Here is a 19,929-nt window from a genome sequence, read left to right as displayed (position 1 = left end):
AATGACACCGGTTTTGCAGCGGTGGAAAACTGATGTAATATCAGAGTTTTTTAACGACACAAATTCAATTTCCGAAATAGTGAAAAACTGACAGTATCCAAGAAAATACACAAATATTCACAAATTACATAAATATTCTTCTTACAACAGTATCCATAAAATACACAAATATTCTTTTTACATCAAAAGCTAATAGATATTGTACACATCAAGGTAGAACATCGTGAGTCAAAAATCAAGCTGAGGCTACATTAAATTATGAGAATCAGAATCTGTTCAACTTGCTATACTGCTCCATTCTTCTTGCGCCTTTCATTTCCCTAATCTCACCACTTTTCACCTTCAAATGCCTAGTTTTCTGAGTTAAAACATCCAATGTTCTAATCTGTCAAACAAAAGTATCATTTGGTCTACTTAACTACAGCAAAGAACAAAAACAAAAGAATTATACATGCTACAGAAGTCCTAGAATATCACCATCAGAAAGAAATTGACATGGGACAATATACGCAATTTACATTCCATGCAAATGCATGCATCATCCAAAGTTTTCAAAAATCAAATACCTTTCCTACTCAAATGTAATCTAGCATGCATTCAGCCCACTCGAACCGCACTACATCAATTTCAACTCTGAAGTACTTGAGATTTGTAAACTGTAAAAACACATAACTAATATATTAGTAAACCAAGACCAAAAATCATAGTTGAAAAAGCAGTTAGAGCACCAGGTAACAAGATGACTAATTAGAATGCTTAAAAAGAGAAGCGTTCATCAATTATGTCAACCATATCATATAGTAATAGATCTCTCATTCCTGGGAATTTAATATAATCCAAACCAGAAATTATTACAACGAAATTTTCTCATAGTTGCAATTTAATTAATCAATACTTATCTATGACTTACAGTATGTAGAAGCAGAAAGATACAAACAAAAATAAATTTCACCGAGTCTGAATATCTAAAACACTATAAAAAAAAGGTTATCTGTTGAAATATATGCAATTTATAACTTTACATGTGAAGGAATATTGCAAAGTTATAGTATGGTGGTATGCCTACACTGCACAAAATAATTAATACAATGATATATGTTACAAATTCAAAGTTTGTTATCGTCTAGAAGGAATAGAAGTATCTTCCATCCAAATATGCAATCCTAATGATTTTTAATCTCATAGAAGTTACTGCCTAACCATAAATAAAGAAAAAGGGCAACCAGTCGTCACTAATTTGGAAGTACATGTAAAGATTATTCTTCATCCTCAAGCCTCAGCCAAATAATTATACAATCAGAGAACTTAGATATGATAACTATTTTTCGGGTGCTCTGAACAACAAACAACAATACTATAATTAATGAAAAGGAAGTAAAACATTGATAACACTAAAGCAACATTCATGACGCTATCTGGTCTAGAATTAGGTGGTGAAGACTAGAATAAATTGAAATAGAATATAGCACAAAACTACATATGCTAAAAGATTTACATACTGTTGTCATAGAGGTTGTCAAAGATTTCAAACCAGCAGTGCATGCATGAGCCTCAGGCAATGTTGAAAAATCATTGGCTCGTAGTCTCTCTGTCACATCATTATATAGCCACTTCAACCATTGACCAACAAACCTAAAAGCATATGCTGAAGCCAACAGCGGAAAGAGTCTGCTTTGCTGAGTTTTGTAATCAATGACCTGTGAGAGAAAGGTTAAATAAGAATTTATAACTGCACGAACACACCTTTTCAAGAGGATGAAAGACTAAATAGAATGTTTACTTTAGGTGGATAAACGAGAGGATGATATTGTGGTAAATTAATATATGTATGTCAGAATATTTTTCAATGTAGCATAGAGTACTGATATTGTACCTGAGTCTTAGAAGAACCATCTTGTGATCCAAATTGCCTACAAACACAACTATATCTCACAGCAATGCACACAACTCGAGATAAAGCCTTAGAAGCATTAGAGACAATTGTTTGACGAACATAAACCATTGTCCCATATAAAAGCAACCTTGGGACATCAGATTGCACATACTTCCCTTCCCTTGTGACTTGTGAAACCCTGGACAATATTGAAAATAAAAAACAATCAATATCATTGATAAGCAATGCAGAGATAACATCTCAAATACCTCAGTCAAAAACCACTACTCATACAATTGCTCTAGTAATGTTAAACTGTAAATAGAATAAGAGAGGTAAACTTCCCTCTGCAGGGTCAAAGTAAACATAATGAAGAATTAGGTATGATCATTTAAACTAATACACTAGTCCAATCTAGAGTCAATATGACTGCATGCAGAAAAAAGATATTACATGTATTAGCCTTAAGAAACATCCACAATTGATCAAGTTTGCCAACTTTGTCAAGATCAATCCTATTCCGAATGAAAATAGGTCCATAGGTCCTGATCATAGGACCGGAACATAGGATTATAAGAGAATTAACTTATATATTTTATAATTATATTTAACATTTATCATATATTTTTAGTTTTTAGTATATAGTATTACTATGAATATTTTATGACTATTGTTCTGAACCGTAAAAAAAATTATAAAAGAAAAATAAACTTAAAGTATTCCATCTTTATATAGCAAGTATGAACTTCTACAAGAGGAAATGATAATTATAAGATGGGTGATAATAATAATTTTAAAAAATAATTCTTCTGATTAAGACTTAAAAGGAAACTATTCTCAAATGTGACACAGAAAAATTGCTATAGTAAATATCTAATTAAATTCAAATATATATTGGGACAAAAATCCTGCATAGGAATGTAGTCAAACATAGGATTGGATCATAGGTTCATAAGATCCTAGGCCACTTTAGATCCTAATTGGGATTTGGATTGTTTAGAACAGTTAGGATTATAAGATCATAAGGTTTGATCACAATCTTTAACTATATGGGCATGAAAATAAAAATATCTCAAGCTTGAACAACTAAGGCTATGTTGTACATAATTAGATGCAAAAAAGGTATTAACTAACCGCACCAACATTTGATTTCGTGGTATGCACACATGATCAAACTGCAAAACCCCATTGTCCATTGTATTGTAAGCGCCATTGCCAAATTTCATCCCAATATCACCAACAACGATTCCAAGAAGAGGCGAATGATCATCCAAACTTCGTAACTGAACAACGAAACCTATAAAGCAAAGTAATTCAGAAAACAACTATAGAAATCCCTGAAATAATCCTCCAAACATGTGGAAATGTTAAACCATTGATTCCATAGTATTTTCCGTCAATGATTAGACAGGCATAAACAACTGCATGGGTGGATACTTTTCCAAGACCACCAGGCCACCACTGCACATGTGTGAAATGGATGCCATTATCATTGAAACATTTAGGGATATTTTCATCTCAATTATTTTTATAAAATAATTTGATTTTGTGGAGAAAATTATTGTTGAATAATACATGAAGCTATACGATTGTGAAAAGGTACTATTGTCTCAAGGGATCTATTAGTGAATCTAGGTTAGATCTTTAGAACATAGATTGATACTGCTACTTACTTGAAGTAAGTGTAGGGCTGTGAATAACAAATTCATCTGTTTTGGGATCAAATGTCGCTGTTGTTTCAAGACCTTGAACATTTGAACCATGACCAAGTTCTGTCCGAGCATAGTATCCAATTATTTGCATCTTATAAGCCAGTGGTAACCACTTCTTCTATTGTTCATCAGTTCCTTATTAACAAATGTGAAGACAACAAATGTGAATCATACATATGGTTTCATGAACTTTCTCTATTAGCCAAAAGTAAGCTAAATATGTGAAGAAAGCAAATAGCTACCTGATAGAACAAAACTCAGAGACAAACAAATCATTATTTGGCTTAAGCTACAGAATGTGATATTCACATGCCAGAAAGCATGAAATATTAATTTCTAAGGGTACATTGAGATCAATCTTTCTGTATATCAAGAGGAAACAACTAAACTCAATTTTTTTTCAATATTACAAACTTGAAGAAGGCTAATCTAGAAAACACTCAAGTATCATGATAAATGGCTCATGTTTCTATTTAATGCAACTAAAGAATATGCAAGAAATTAACAATACCGATAGGAGAGAAATTACTGTTAGTAAGAAGATGATGCAAACAAACAACTAACTGGAAAGGTGAAAACTTACATTATAGGAAAGCTATGCAAATTGAACCATGAAACCATGGCAATGTTAACATATTATCAACAACCAACCAAGCTTTATCCCACTAGGTGGGGTCGGCTAAATGCTAACATATTAACATGTTATTCAAATGGTACTTAATGGAAAAGTGCTTGCTGTAGATTGAGTAACAAATAAAAGTGGGTAAATGGTAGATAGAATGATACACATCAAAGCATTTTAAGTGGGAAAACTGATATTAGCAAGAATATGAAACAATAAATGCCAAGTACATGCCTTCCAAATAATTCTAGCCGAATTCATACAATATGACATATGAGAAATAGGAAAAAAGGTCCTCACCCAGTGGAGATCTCCATATCCAGGTTCATCTATGAAGATCCGGAACACAGAGGCTTCTTCTTCTACAACATCAGAAAAGTGGATGATTATCAGCAAACTGAAAAGCAGGGAAAATAATGCAGGATCCTTTAAAGTGGTAAATTATTACATGCCAAAGGTTCTACTTCCTTGACAAATCCATGTTTTATTACTTAAACTTGTTGTTGTACTAGCCAGAAATGGTTTCTTCTATAGCTAGATATGCCTGGGATAGTAATACATTTAAGAGGCACGGATTTCAAAGGCATGCTGCCTAATTTTATCAGTGGGCATGTATCAACCTCATCGAGACAGTCCAGTCAAACCTAAGGATAGAAGATTCAACCTGGTTTCAGCAGACTGACTATTGTTTTGGAGCACTCAGGAGGATAACAAAGTAGTTTCATATAAACATGTTCAGAAGATTAAAGTACGATGCTAATAACCTATTGACATGCGCACTAAACAACCTGTATATTGAAACTTTAGTATGAAGACCGATTGTCATAGCTTCTTGTCTGCTGTCATTTAAGAGTATGCATGCTGATTAAAATCTCACTGAGGCCACTTGTTTAGACAGAAAGCTTCAAGTAAAACCTTAATAAGAATTAAGTACCTCGCAACTCTTTTATGAAATTTTATAGCATAGTTACTCAAAATCTGAGGCATTACTTGACTTTTTTCTTTCACTTCCATAAGAAACTTCTAAACTTATTGAATATTCATTGAAAAAACAACAATTTGACCAGTTACAGTAGAAAAATATTTTAGTTTATAACATGTTTGGAAGTCCTCAACCAAATGAGTATTTCGTAGAGAGCAGACATGGGATTCCATGATAGGATGATTTAATTGTTCGGAACAACTCAAAGGAAGCCTCCAAATGATCATAAGAACATACCCATCCCATTTCAACAGTGCAACCATTGGTTGTTCACGAACTAGTTGTACCATCTTTTTATTTTCTAGAGCTAATATCAAGTATCAACAGTGTAGTTCATCAAACTTCCAACAATAACACTAAAGGCCAATGATTACTCAACGAACAAAAGTCAAGTAACACACTAATTGACTTTGGGAATAATAGGGTTTGATGACAAATACCAAATGACCAAGAATGTCATTACACTAAACATAGAAGCCTCGGAGCGAGATGAGAAATAGGGTGAGAACTGAGAAAACAAGCAACGAAGGTGGATCGCTAGGGTTAGATCCGGGCGAAGGGAAGGAGGAATGAGCGCGGGCGCTACGATTAGCGGAGATGGCGGCCATGGAGATGGCTGAGGGGAAAGGACGAAGGAAGGAGGAGCGTGGGAAGGGTGGCAGTAGCAACGGCGACGGAGCAGTGCCTCCCAAAACGCCGCCCGAGAAGGGGGCTCCCTCTTCTCACCCAAAGGGAGGAGTTGGAGGAGATGCGGTGTTGTTGGACGGAGAAGCAAGGGCGTCGTGTGTTGATCCTGATCAGGAGAGGAAGGGGCGTCGATCTAGGAAGGGGAAGAGGGAGATGAGGCTGAGAGAGATGGTCGGATGGCTAGCGGCGAGGAGGAAAGTGGTGGTGGAGTTGCGACGGTATACGGTGGACGGCGCAATATAGGTTTAGGTTTGGAGAGAAGAGTGAAGTGTTACAAATTTCGGCTAAGTATTGGTGGGAAAATTAAATTATTTTATTGTATCATAGACACCGGGTTTTAAAAACCGCTGTTAAAATCAATGTCTATTAACGAAAAAAAGGCGCTCATAGACATCGCCTAAAAAACCGATGTCTATTAGCGAAAATCTACGCTCATAGACATCGATTTTTGTAAAAATTGGTGTAAAATACTCAAAGACATCGGTTTTTGCTTAAAACCGTTGTTGCTCCACCGATGTCTATGAGGGTTTTTCTTATAGTGTTTAATGCTTTGACAGGAAGTTAATTAAACTTTATTTCAATATTTTGGCTTCCAGGTCGTGGCGAGGCACTAGGTCTTCTTGGATATTGGAGCAACAACCACTTCCTTAAACAAAACCTCATAAAGAATTTCAATGTTTATTTTCTCATTGAAAGCTCTAAGTCTAATCAATAGTTTTAATTTAAACAGGACTTAGGAACCCAATATAGGTTCCAACTTACTGGATGGATTAAAAATTTCTTAGGGACATATTTTCTAGAGATATTCCTAATTTGTCCCTGGTGATATCTATAATACCAATTCAAATTTTTAAATTTTCTAAAATTAGATGAGCATGCATGGTTTTTCAAATTATCTATTTGAATTTTCAGATCTTTATTTTCTGATTTCAATTTCTCATTTTCTAATTTTGATTTGTCTAATTCTTCTAAGGGACAGGACTTAGCTAGAATTACTTTTAAATTTTTATTTTCATTTTCTAATTTGCACCAATCTTTTGTTAAAAGTTTGACGAACTTAAACATTTTGTCGGGAGGAAGAGATTGTACCTACCTTACCTTGTCGATCTCGTTGTCCGTTTCTCGCCCTGAGCTGCTGCTTTCTTCTGACGTGGCTCCCCCTTCATTGATGCTTTCGATGCTCATTTCGGAAGAGCTTGACTCACAGTCGTCGTCTTGATGATTTGCCATTAAAGAAAGTCTGGAGAATGCCTCGACTTCCGACTCTGATGGCGTATCATCCCACGTCGCCTTTAGGGCCTTTCGCTTTTGGATGGGCTTCTTACCCTTCTCCTTGTCCTTGTTCTTCAAGTTGGGGCAGTTGTCCTTAACGTGCCCTTCTTCGTCGTAGTGGTAGCAGCGGATCGTCCTTTTCTTTTTCCCCTGCGGATGGTTAGTAGATCTAGATTTACAAAGTTTCTTGAATCTTCTTACCATCATTACCATTTCCTCATCGTCGAGAGAAGATTCTGACTCAGGTTTGTCTCTCGAAGCTTTGAGGGTGACGTTGTTCTTGGGCTCCTTCGAACCTACACATCTCTTTGATTCTTGAGTGCAGATGTGTGACTGTCTCGTCTTCCCCAAGTCGCAGGCTGGTGAGCTGATTGCAAAGAAAATCTTGTCTGGCAAGGTTGGCTTCGGAAGTTCCTTCTTGTAGCTTGAGGAATTTCTCCCAAAGTTCCTTTTCGAAGTTGTAGTTGCCGATTCGATTGACTTCTTGTGGCAGAAGAACGCTTAACAGATGGTATTCTGCTTTGTCGTTCGCCACGTAATCAGCCTGCTCCTTTTTTGTCCATTGATGTATTTCCTTGTCCTCTGGAGCTATAAATCCAAGTTTCATTATTAAAACTAATTCAAACTCTATTGTGAAAAATACCTACATTAGTTTTTTCCAGGTGGCGAGATCCCCTTTGTATTTCGGCGGGTGAATGCTTGGTCTGACCATCTCGTTGCTTCGTTCGGCAGTTAGTCCTCCTGAAGCGCCTTGGCTCTGATACCACTTGTAGGACCTTTACAGCCGGCTAGAAGGGGGGGTTGAATAGCCCTGTAAAACAAAAATAAAAACACCCTTCTCGAACTCTTAAACTAACATTTGTAAATTAAAGTAAGTAGAAAGTAAATCAGAAAAACGAGGCACACCGAGATTGACTTGGTTACAACCGGGGAGGTTGTTAATCCAAGGAAGATGATCGTACTTAAAGAAACTCCTTCAGGCGGAGAAGCCTCGTACAACGATGAAGCACAAAGGAAATAAGCTAAACTACAACTGAGAGCGCACAAGTGTTGGAATTACAATTTTTGAGTTGTTTAAAGCTTCTGGACCAAGGCTAAATTTATATCCTTGGTTGGGGCGCCTGGAAGGGTTCTAGGCGCCCTGGGGGATAAAACTTTATCCCCCAACATTTAGATCGCATAAAAGGTGATCCAGTCAAATATTGACTTCCGAGCGCCCGGACCCCTAAGTCAACTCTAGTTGACTTTTGAGTTGACTTAGGGGTTCGAGCCCTCTACTCCGGTTTAGTTTGCCTCGGTCCGGGTCCTTTTGCTCCGGCTCCGCTCGCTTGGGTTTTCTTGACCATTCGGAAAATGGCTCACGCAAACCCAACTTCCGGTCTTATCAAGTGGGCTTCCGCTCCAGCTTCTCGTCCCTCGAAATTGCCGCGTGTTTCCTTCTCATCCGCCGGCGTACTCCTCTGCAGTCTTCGTCCCTCGGACGCACCACATACCGTCCTTCTCGCTAGCTGCGTCTCTTGCTCCTCGAGTAGTCTTCCGCTCCAGCTTTCGTCCCTCAGAACCACCGCACGCTTCCTTCTTGTCCGCCGGTGTACTCTTCCGCAGCGCCTCGTCCCTCGGACGCACCGCGTGCCGCCCTTCTCGCTAGCTGTGTCTTCCACTCAACTATATGTGCTCCTAAGCTCCTGCACACTTAGACACAAGGTTAGAAACACAGAGGACCTAACTTAACTTGTTGATCACACCAAAACAACCTTGGGGTTCCAACAGATTTATGATTTAACACTCATGCTTGGACACTAGGACTTTAAAGGATATAGCATTAATCAAGGGGAAGTGAAAGAAACCAAGTTTAAGTTTTTTTAAAAGTATTTTTCAAAACTTAAGTTTTTGATGTTTTAAACAAAAGTCTTTTTAAGCTTTTATCTAAATATTTTAAAATCCTTTCTAGTCTGAATACTTAATTGAGCTCTTATATCAACATTTTTCTTTTATCTATGTTTTGATCAAATTTTAAACTAAGTTGATATCAATTTATTCAATTTAAAGTTAATATTTTATCAAATTTCTTTTGAAAGCCAAGTCTTTTATCAACAATTTTTTGACAGAGTTTTTTTTTCAAACTAAGTATTTTCAAAAAGTATTTTTAATTTAGCTAAGTGTTTTTCAAAATAATAATTTTCAAAACATTAAGTTTTTCTAAGTTATTTTGTAAAGCTAAGTCATTTTTTAAAATCTAGCTAAGTTTTTGGTTAACCCTAAAATCACTTTCAAAGCTTTACTCGATTTTTTCTTCTTTTTCATTAAAATCTACTTTCAACGCTACAAACTTGCCAATGTTACCTTTCAGGAGGAGCTAAAAATTCTCTATCTTTACAACCGTCTCTCTGTTAGTTTTTTGATATATGGCAAATGGGGAGAAGAAAGCGAAAGTTAAGTAATAAGTAATTTGATTAAGGGGGAGATACAACTTGTTGTTTTAAGTGTTGGTTGATACTCGGAATATCGTACCGGTTCCCCTGTACAAAAATTTTGTACATGTCCTGAACCATTCCTAACAACCTATTGTGTTCTTTAGAAATTAAATTTGAAATGGCAAATGGAACTTAACATTATTGATTCCAAATTCAATCTATCTGTTCTTAGTGGTTTAGACTTGGATCGCAAACGATGCTTAACATTATTGATCCAATCCACCCATATTACAAATTCAATTAAATATTAATTTCAAAGATCGGCTTCCAGGTTAAACATGGCGAGACACTATGCCTTCTTGGGTATGGGAGCATCCACCACTTTCTAGACAAAGCCTTTCAACGAAATTTAATATTTAATTTCCTTATAGTAACCCTAGATTTAACTAAAAAGAACAATCGAATCACAAGTTCGAAAAAAAAAAGAAACACAAAATTGAAAACATAAATTCGATTACCTAGATTCATTAGTCTCTTGTGTTTGGTATTTCATGATCTAAAAAAAAGGATAAACTAGTTATGATGCTAAAACTAATAACTAGTTATACCTTTTGTAGCTTATAGACCTCACGATTTTCTATCGTATTCCTCTTCTTATCTTGGATGTCGTGTGGGCGACGATCTACCAAGATGAGAATCCACCCAAGCTTCCTTCTTCTTCTTGCATGTTTCGGCCACCAAGAGTCTTCTAGAGATGAAGAACTTTTGCCACCAACCAAGCTCCAAGGGATGCTAGGAAACAATGCCTCCTATCTCTTCTTCTTCTCCAAGACAAATTCGGCCACCATGATCTCTCCAAGAAGATGATGTTGCCGACCACTTAAGAAGAAGAATAGGGGAAGAGAAAGAAGAGAGGGTCAGACACCACCAAGGAAGAGAGGAATAATAGAAGATATGTTATGAGGTGAGGCACCTCTACCCTCTCTTATATATTCCTTAGTCTTGGAAAATAAGGAAAGTGTTAATAAAAACTTCCTTATTTTCTTTGCCATAGAAAGAAAATTTTAATTGATAAAAAAATTCCTTTTCTTCTATTAATGTGGCCGACCCCTACATGTCCTCCATACAAGGAAAGTTGTAAACACAAAATTAAAACTTCCTAATTTGTTTCCAAAAATTTTTAAAATAAAAATTTCTCTTTAAAAAATTCCCTTCATGGTTGGTTGTAAAAGGAAACTTTTATAAATAAAAATCTCTCTATTAAAACATGTGGATGATTACAAAAAGAAAAGTTTTCTCCAAAATTAAAATCTTCCTTTTAACTACAAATAAGGAAAGATATCAAATCTTTCACTTAATCTTTTGTAGAAAACTATAAAAGGAAAGATTTATAATTTTAAAACTCTCTTTTAAAATCATGAGGATGGTTATAAAAAAGGAAAGTTTTATCAAAAATTAAAATATTTCTTTTAACTACAAATAAGGAAAGATATCAAACCTTTCTCTTAATCTTTTGTAGAAAGTTATAAAAGGAAAGATTTAAATTTTAAAACTCTCTTTTAAAACCATGAGGATGGTTACAAAAAAGGAAGTTTTATTAAAAATTAAAATCTTCCTTTTAACTACAAATAAGGAAAGATATCAGACCTTTCTCTTAATCTTTTGTAGAAAGCTATAAAAGGAAAGATTTAAATTTTAAACTCTCTTTTAAAACCATGGCTTCCACATAAGGAAAGATTTAAAAATAAACTCCTTTTATTTTTTATGTGGTCGGCCACCTAAGCTTGGGCTCCAAGCTAGCGACCACCACTTGGTCCATCCAAGGCTTACCTTGGCCGACCCTTGCTTGGGCTCCAAGCTTGGCTTGGGCGGCCACCTAAGGATGGGTAAGAAGGTGGGTATAGGTGGGTATAAGACTTTATAACTAAGAGGCTACGATAGGGACCGAGATGAGGAATTGGTTTTGGTCTCCCGATAAACTTGAGCTTCCCGTGTTCGCCCCGAACACCCAACTCGAGTTCATCAGTAATATCTTATTCCACTAAAGAGTTATTATTCAACTACTGCACCAATCCCATATTACTATATGGGCTCCTTCTTATCATGAGTGTGTTAGTCTCCCTGTGTTTAAGATATAGAATGTCCACTAATTAAATGAGTTACTGACAACTCACTTAATTAATATCTAGCTCCAAGAGTAGTACCACTCAACTTCATCGTCATGTCGGACTAAGTCCACCTGCAGGGTTTACATGACAATCCTTATGAGCTCCTCTTGGGGACATCATCAACCTAGATTTTTAGGACACAGTTTCCTTCTATAATCAACAACAAACACTATAAATAATATTATTTCCCAACTTATCGGGCCTATTGATTTATTGAACTAAATCGCACCCTTTGATAAATTAATGAAATAAATACTAAATATATGCACTTGTTATTATATCAGGATTAAGAGCACACACTTCCATAATAACAAAGATCTTATTCTTTTGTGCAGTCAGTATAAAAAGAACTTATCTTAAATGGTCCTGCTCAATACACTCCGAGTGTACTAGTGTAATTGTATAGTCAAGATAAACTAATACCAAATTACACTACAACTATTCCAATGGTTTGTTCCTATCCATCTTAGTCGTGAGCTACTGTTTATAATTTATAAGGAATTGATAACATGATATTCTGTGTGTGATACCACACACCATGTTATCTACAATATAAATTAATTGAACAACTACACTTAGCATATAAATGTTGACATTTGACCGATGTGATTCTTATATGTTTATACAAAAAACTAGACTTTTAGTATACACTCTAACACTAAGTTGTTCTAAATTTTGCACTTAACAACTTGTTATTCTAAGTTGTTCAAAATTTTGCACCTAATTTCTTGAATTTTATTACCATAATCAAAAAGGGGGAGATTGTTGGTGTGGGAAGCATCCGACGATTGAACCTAAGTTTTGATAATGGCAAAGGGTTCAAAGTTAAGATTATTTATGGTCTAACATGTTTGAATGAGTTTGTAGGAAAGTCCTACGTGTACTTAGGTAAAAGTCCTAGCTGCGGTTAGGTAGGTGGAAAGTCCTAGGGGGTGGAACCCTAGGTCCTAGGGGGTGGTAACCCTAGGCGGAAAAGTCTTGGCGGGTCGAAGGCTTCAGGCAAAAACCCTAGGGTTGGGGACTCTAGGTGGAAAGTCCTGGTGGTCGTGAACCAGGTGAAAAGACTGGACCAGTCGTGGAGCGAACGCCTAATAAAAAGTCCTAGAGACTCGAGCGCTGAGCAGAAAGTTCAGTCGATCTGGAGGACCGAGCTGGCAATAGGTAAACTCTCTTGAGAGGAGTAGGTGAGGGCGCGTTCCCCGCGCGAGGGAACAGTAGGCGTCGGTTCAACCTAGAGTTTCGACGAAACTCAAAGTTAGAACCAGACAATCAGAGGCTGTCATAATTTCATATTCTATGTATATTATTTTTGTCTGGACTAACTTTATTTTGTAGAAAAAAAAGGGTTGGAGAAAGTTGGTCTGGGTGCCAGAAAGGGGTCCGGGTGCCCCGAGTTGGTCCGGGCGCCCGGGGTTTGTCCAGGAACCCGAAACCCAAAAGTTATCACCAAGCTGATGTGGCGCGCGTGGAGTGGCTGAGCCACATGGTCCAGGCACCTGGAGGGGTTCCAGACTCCCAGAACAGTTTATAAAAGTAGCCTCGGCCAAAAGCTTCAGAACAAGACAACGAATGACTTCCGCTTCTTCAAGCTGCTCAGAAAATGCTTCTACGATGCCCAAAAGCTCCGACGACTATTCCATCAAAGATTTTCTATTGTTAGTATTCTTTAATTGCTAATTACTTGTAAACTCTATTTTGTAATCTTTCCTATTGATTAGTGATTGCTCATCGAAAAGCACTTTTATTTGTGGGCCTTGGAGTAGGAGTCGACACAGGCTCCGAACCAAGTAACCAAAAGTGTTAGCAATTGTTTTTTGTTTACTTCTATTCTGCATATTTTCGAAACATAAGTGAAAGTCATGAACACTATTCACCCCCCCCCCCTAGCGCTTTCAATCCTATATTAACTAGGGCCCTCAGACATATGATCTAGGACATCCCTGAACAAAACCATACAATCATTCAACTATACATGAGATTTAAGTATAATCACAACACACACACATAAGATCGAATGAATACAAGGTATAAGTAATGTCATATAGAAAGGAAATTGACAAATTCAAAAGTATACATAAATCACATATCACAATTACTCCTTTAATCCTAAAACAACAAGATCTACTCCATAACAGGAAAGAATGAATCCAAAGATAATGAAATCATAAGCTCAAAACCTAATCCAAAAAAAGAAGGGAGAAGAAGCTTAGCCAAGACGTTGAGTGATCTTTGGATCCAATTTCATACTTCTGGAGTCAAAGAAGATGATGAAAATAACTCCAGATCTTCAATTAGAGTGTGGAGAGGGCATAGATCTAAATCAATATGGATCTCCCAAAAGGGAGAACCTTCCTCCCTTGAAGAAGGAGAAGAACTCCCCTTAAATAGAGCAGGGCACGACCTAGGGCACGACTCGTGTCACGGTCATGCCCTTTGCCACTGCCTGACCTTGATGTCGCACTGCCTGACTGACACAGTTATGACTTTTTAGCATGACCATGGTTTGATTCCGCTTGTCTGGAAATGACATGGTTGCGCCTTTTGGCACGGCCAGGGCTTGATCCAGTTCTAGTTGCTTGGCACGACTGTGCCTTTTGGCATGCCCCCAGGTTGATTTAGTTATGGTGAGCATGCGTGGCCGTGTGAAACCACACTGCCAAAGGTTCGCTCTTCTCTGGATGGATGACACGACCGTTCCCTTTGGCATGATCATGTGTTGTTTTCCCACAGATGAAGGGACATGACCATGTAAAACCACACGATCAAAGCTCTGCTATCTTCTTTTGTCTTTACGAAGCACATTTCAACACTGTTTTTGTTTCGAAAATACATCCTATGGATAAAAAACTAAACAAAAGTAGATCTTTGATAAAGAGAGTAATTATGCTAAAAATATGACAAAGAGGGATAAAAATGTTAGAGTGTATACTAAAAGCCTAGCTTTTTGTATAAACATTTATTTAGAAATAAGAATCACATTGGTCAAATGTCTACATTTATATGCTAAGTGTAGTTGTTCAATTAATTTATATTGTAGATAATATGGTGTGTGGTGTCACACACAGAATATCATGTTATTAGTTCTTTATAAATTATAAACAGTAGCTCGCGACTAAGATGGAAAGGAACAAACCATTGGAATAATCGTAGTGTAATTAGGTGTTAGTTTATCTTGACTGATAAATTACACTAGTACACTTTGAGTGTACTGAGCAGGACCATTTAAGGTAAGTTCTTTTTATACTGACTTGATAAAAGAATAACACCTTAGTTATTATGGAAGTGTGTGCTCTTAATCTTAATATAATAACAAGCACATATATTTAGTATTCATTTCTTTGACTTATCAAAGGGTGAGATTTAGCTCGATAAATCAATAGGCCCGATAAGTTGGGAAATGATATTACTTATAGTGTGTATTGTTGATTATAGAAGAAAACTGTGTCCTAGTAATATAGGTTGATAATGCCCCCAAGAGGAGCTCATAAGGATTGTCATGTTAAACCCTGCAGGTGGACTTAGTCTGACATGACGATAAGGTTGAGTGGTACTACTCTTGGACTAAGACATTAATTAAAATGAGTTGTCAGTAACTCAATTAATTAGTGGACATCCGACATCTTAAACACAGGGAGACTAACACACTCATAATAAGAAGGAGCCCAAAATGTAATTTGGGATTGGTGCGGTAGTTCAATAATAATTCTTTAGTGGTATGAATTATTATTGATGAAATTAAGTTGGGTGTTCAGGGCGAACACGGGAAGCTTAATTTCATCGGGAGACCAAAACAAATTTCTCCTCTCGGTCCCTATCGTAGCCTCTTATTTATAAAGTATTATACCCACCTATACCCACCTTTATACCCATCCTTAGGTGGCTGGCCAAGCCTTGCTTGGAGCCCAAGCAAGGGGTCGACCAAGTTAATCCTTGGATGAACCAAGTGGTGGTCGTCCCTAGCTTGAGTCCAAGCTTAGGTGGCTGGCTACAATAAAATTAAAAGGATTTTATTCTTTAAAATTTTCTTATGTGGATTCCATGGTTTTAAAAGAGAGTTTAAAATTTAAATCTTTCCTTTTATAGGTTTCTACAAAAAATTAAGAAAAGATTTGATATCTTTCCTTATTTGTAGATTGAAAGGAAGATTTTAATTTTGATAAAACCTTCCTTTTTTGTAACCATGTTCATGATTTAAAAGAGAGTTTAAAATTAAATATTTCCTTTTATAAGTTTCTGCAAAAGATTAAGAAAAGATTTGATATCTTTCCTTATCTGTAGATTGCAAGGAGATTTTTATTTTAAAGATAACTTTCCTTTTTGAAAAACATCCACATGTTTAAAAGAAAGATTTTAATTTATAAAATTTCATTTTATAACCAACCATGAAGGGAGAAATTGTTAGAGAAATTTTTATTTAAAATTCCGGAAATAAATTAGGAAGTTTTAATTCTTATGATTAAAATTTTCATTGTTTAGTGTTTTAGAGTGGCCGGCCATATAGTTTAAGAAAAGGAATTTGATTTTAAATCAAATTAAATTTTCCTTTTCATGGCAAAGTAATAAGGAAGTTTTTATTTAAATTTTCCTTATTTGCCAAGACCAAGGATTATAAAAGAGGAGGTAGGGGTGCCTTCATGGCTAAGAACTCTATTCTATTCTTCTCCTCTCTTCCTTGGTGTGGCCGGATTTCTTTTCTCCTCTTCCCCTATTCTTCCTCTCAAGTGGCAGGCGGCATCATCCTCTTGAAGAAAGCTTGGTGGCCGGATTTTGCTTGGTGAAGAAGGAGAGATATGAGGCTTTGTTTCTAACATCCCTTGGAGCTTGGTGGTGGTGGTCGAACCAAACATCTCTTGGAGTTTTGTGGTGGCCGAATCTAGCTTAGAGAAGAAGGAGCTTGGTGGTTCTCATCTCAGAAGATCGTTGCCCATACAACGTCCGAGATTAGAAGAGGAATACGGTAGAAGATCAAGAGGTTATTTGCTTACAAAGAAAGGTATAACTAGTATTTATTTTTCGCATCATGCTAGTTCTTCTTTGTACGAATTCCAAACATAAGAGGAATATGATTCTAGAGTTTCAAATTTGTTATTCGAGTTTGTGTTTTTTTATTTTTCGGATTTGTGATTTGATTGTTCTTTTTGGTTAAACCTAATGTTATTTTAGGAAATTAAATATTGAATTTCTATAAAAGGCTTTGTCGATGCATTGGTGGATGATCTCATACCCAAGAAGGCCTAGTGCCTCGCCATATTTGACCTGGGAGCTAATTTTAGAAATAAATATTTAATCAACTTTGTAACATAGGTCAGACTTGAATCAATAGTGTTAAGTTCCGCTTGTGATCTAAGTCTAAACCATTAAGAACAGATAAGTTAAATTTGGAATCAATAATCTTAAGCTCCATTTGTGATTCCTAATTTAATTTCTAAAGAACACAATAGGTTGTTTAGGAAAAGTTCGACACTTGTACAAAATTTTTGTACAATGGAACCGGTACGATCTTCCTAGGACCAACCAACAATTGGTATCAGAGCTAGGGTTTGCCTCTGTGTGTTTGGTTTTCAAATTAATTATGCACATGTCATACATAATTTAGGCAGGATAATAGTAGGATGTGCTAACTTTGTGGTTACAGGCTCCAACTATTATGGCATATAGATATTGTGTGTGATTGGACCCTTGGACAAGTCAAGGGCATTTTATTGTGTGTGCATGATTGTAATATTAAATACATCAGGAGCTATATTAGTTATTAGGATTTTATATTTTTGTTTTGATCTAGATTACATGTACATTCCTTTATGGAATATAGATTCGATATATGTAAAATTCTATTTTTGTCGCGGATTGTATCCTTGCGAGGTGTGGTGCTATTGGAGGACCAGAGGCACATTGGAAAAGGAAGCTCGATGGACCCGACGGCATGATTCCTAGGGATGGCAGCACGCAAAGGACAGTGATGGAAGAAGCCATAATAGTTGGAAAATTAATTTCCATATTTATTGCTTTTATTTACTGTGATGTGTGTGTGTGCATATGATGTATGCCAGCGTAGTCAAAAATCCTCACCTTAAAAACCTAAGTGGGAGAGGGATTAGTAAATAAATCCCATGGTCTCCATTACTGGCTTGTAAGTGATGCAATAAGCTTGCGTGTTGGCTCTGAGTGCCTCCCTCCACAATGGATGAGTTTGTTGCGGATCACTAGATCAAACTTCCTTTATGGATGGTTATAGGAAATTATTTAGGAGCGTGTGATCTTCTCCAACTGAAGAGGCATAATCCTATTTAATGGACTAAGTATCAAGTAATGGTATACACTTAGACGCATTCAATAGTATCCTCCCCAACGGAGTCACTGCAGTTGTTTTGTGGGACCAAAGGAATACCAACTATTAATTTGTCATAAAGCTAGGTGAAACCCTCTCTTACAAATGTTTGAATTTGTATACGTCCACACTAACGTGACATATAAAATTCACGGCGTTTGAGGTAATTTTGTCAAAAATTTAGGTTGACAAAATAAAATGGGTAAAACCTCCTCTTACAAACAAATGAATTTGTATACGTCCACACTAACGTGGCATACAAAATTCATGGCGTTTGAGGTAATTTAAGGTTGACAAGATAATTAATGGATAAGAACCTCTTACAAATGTTTGAATTTGTATACTACCACACTAACGTGGCATGCATAATTCCCGGTGTTTGAGGTGTTGGTGAATTTAAATGATATTGTTTTGAGAAAATTAATATTATTTTAAATTCAAATTTTTGACCAAATATTTGATCAAAGATAGACCAACTATTAATTTTATTTGTCATAAAGATAGGCTGACGAGTTAAAATTAATGGATAAAATCTCGTCTTAAAGTTTGAATTTGTATACATCCACACTAACGTGGCATACAAAATTCATAGAGATTTTTGAGGTGTTGGTCTTGACCAAATATTTTTGTGATTTTTAGGATTCCAAATGTTTGTCAATCCCCTAGCTGTTATACTATAGAATAAACTTAGTAGTCCCAATTATAATGATTGGAAATAAGACTTGGACATTAAGGTGGACTGTCCTCTCAGAACTGAGAACAATAGATGTGTATTTTATTCATTAGTTGATACATGTTTAGTGGTGTTATCTACCGGTACCTGGTGTGTAGATACAGGAGCCACTGATTATGTCGGCAATTCATTGCAGGGTTCCATGAAATCCGACAACTATATGAAAGGGAAAACACTATCTACATGGGCACTACTACAAAAAGTAGTGTTTGTTGTAGTGGGAGATGTTTATCCTCTAATAGGAATAAAACATGGATTTTGAGAAATTTTCTTTACGTAGTAAGTTTAAAAAGATTTTGATTTCGGTTTCTAAACTATTAAAGAATAGATATTCTGTCTATTTTGGTAACAAAGTTGTTATCAAGAAAATAGGAAAGTTATCTATTCTGGTACGTTGGTTGGCAATTTAAAATCCAATAACTCCCACGATGCAAATTAATAACACATCTTCTAACTCTAAGAGAAAGCAACCTTCGGAAATGAATCAATCATATCTTTGGCATCTAAGGCTAGGTCATATTAACTTGAGTAGGATTCAAAGGATAATAGTCAATGAACTTTTGGGTTCATTGGTGGTGGAAAACTTTCCAACCTGCGAGTCTTACATGGAAAGGAAAATGACCAAGAAGCTTTTTAAGTCTAAGGGGTAAGGAGCCAAAGATGTGTTGGGATTGGTTCATTCTGATTTGTGTGGATCTATGACTATCCAGGTAAGAGGTGGTTTCGAATATTTCATCTCTTTTATAGACGACTATTCGAGATGCGGGTGCATTTACTTGATGTACCACAAGTCTAAGTGTTGGTTGGTCCTAGGAAGATCGTACAGGTTCCACTGTACAAAAATTTTGTACAAGTGTTGAACCTTTCCTAAACAACCTATTGTGTTCTTTAGAAGTTAATATTCCAAATTTAACTTATCTGTTCTTAATAGTTTAGACTTAGATCGCAAGGGAACTTAACACTATTGATTCAAATCAACCTATGTTATAAATTCAATTAAATATTAATTTCCAAAATTGACTTCCAAGATTGCATGGCGAGGCACATGGCCTTCTTGGGTATGGGAGCATCCACCACCGCCTAGACAAAGCCTTTTAAGGAAAGCTAATATTTAATTTCCTTATATAACTCTAGGTTT

At 36.2% G+C, this 19,929-nt stretch overlaps 1 pseudogene; it reads right to left on the bottom strand.

Annotated features, from left to right (window-relative positions):
• Positions 1–812: 812 nt before the first annotated feature.
• Positions 813–5,479, bottom strand: LOC122011055 (annotated as a pseudogene).
• Positions 5,480–19,929: the final 14,450 nt, after the last annotated feature.

This window comes from Zingiber officinale, chromosome 8A, assembly GCF_018446385.1.
Source record: "Zingiber officinale cultivar Zhangliang chromosome 8A, Zo_v1.1, whole genome shotgun sequence".
Taxonomy (NCBI): Eukaryota; Viridiplantae; Streptophyta; class Magnoliopsida; order Zingiberales; family Zingiberaceae; genus Zingiber; species Zingiber officinale.
The sequence above is the reverse complement of the archived record's forward strand: the minus strand, read 5'-3'. Positions and strand labels throughout refer to the sequence as shown.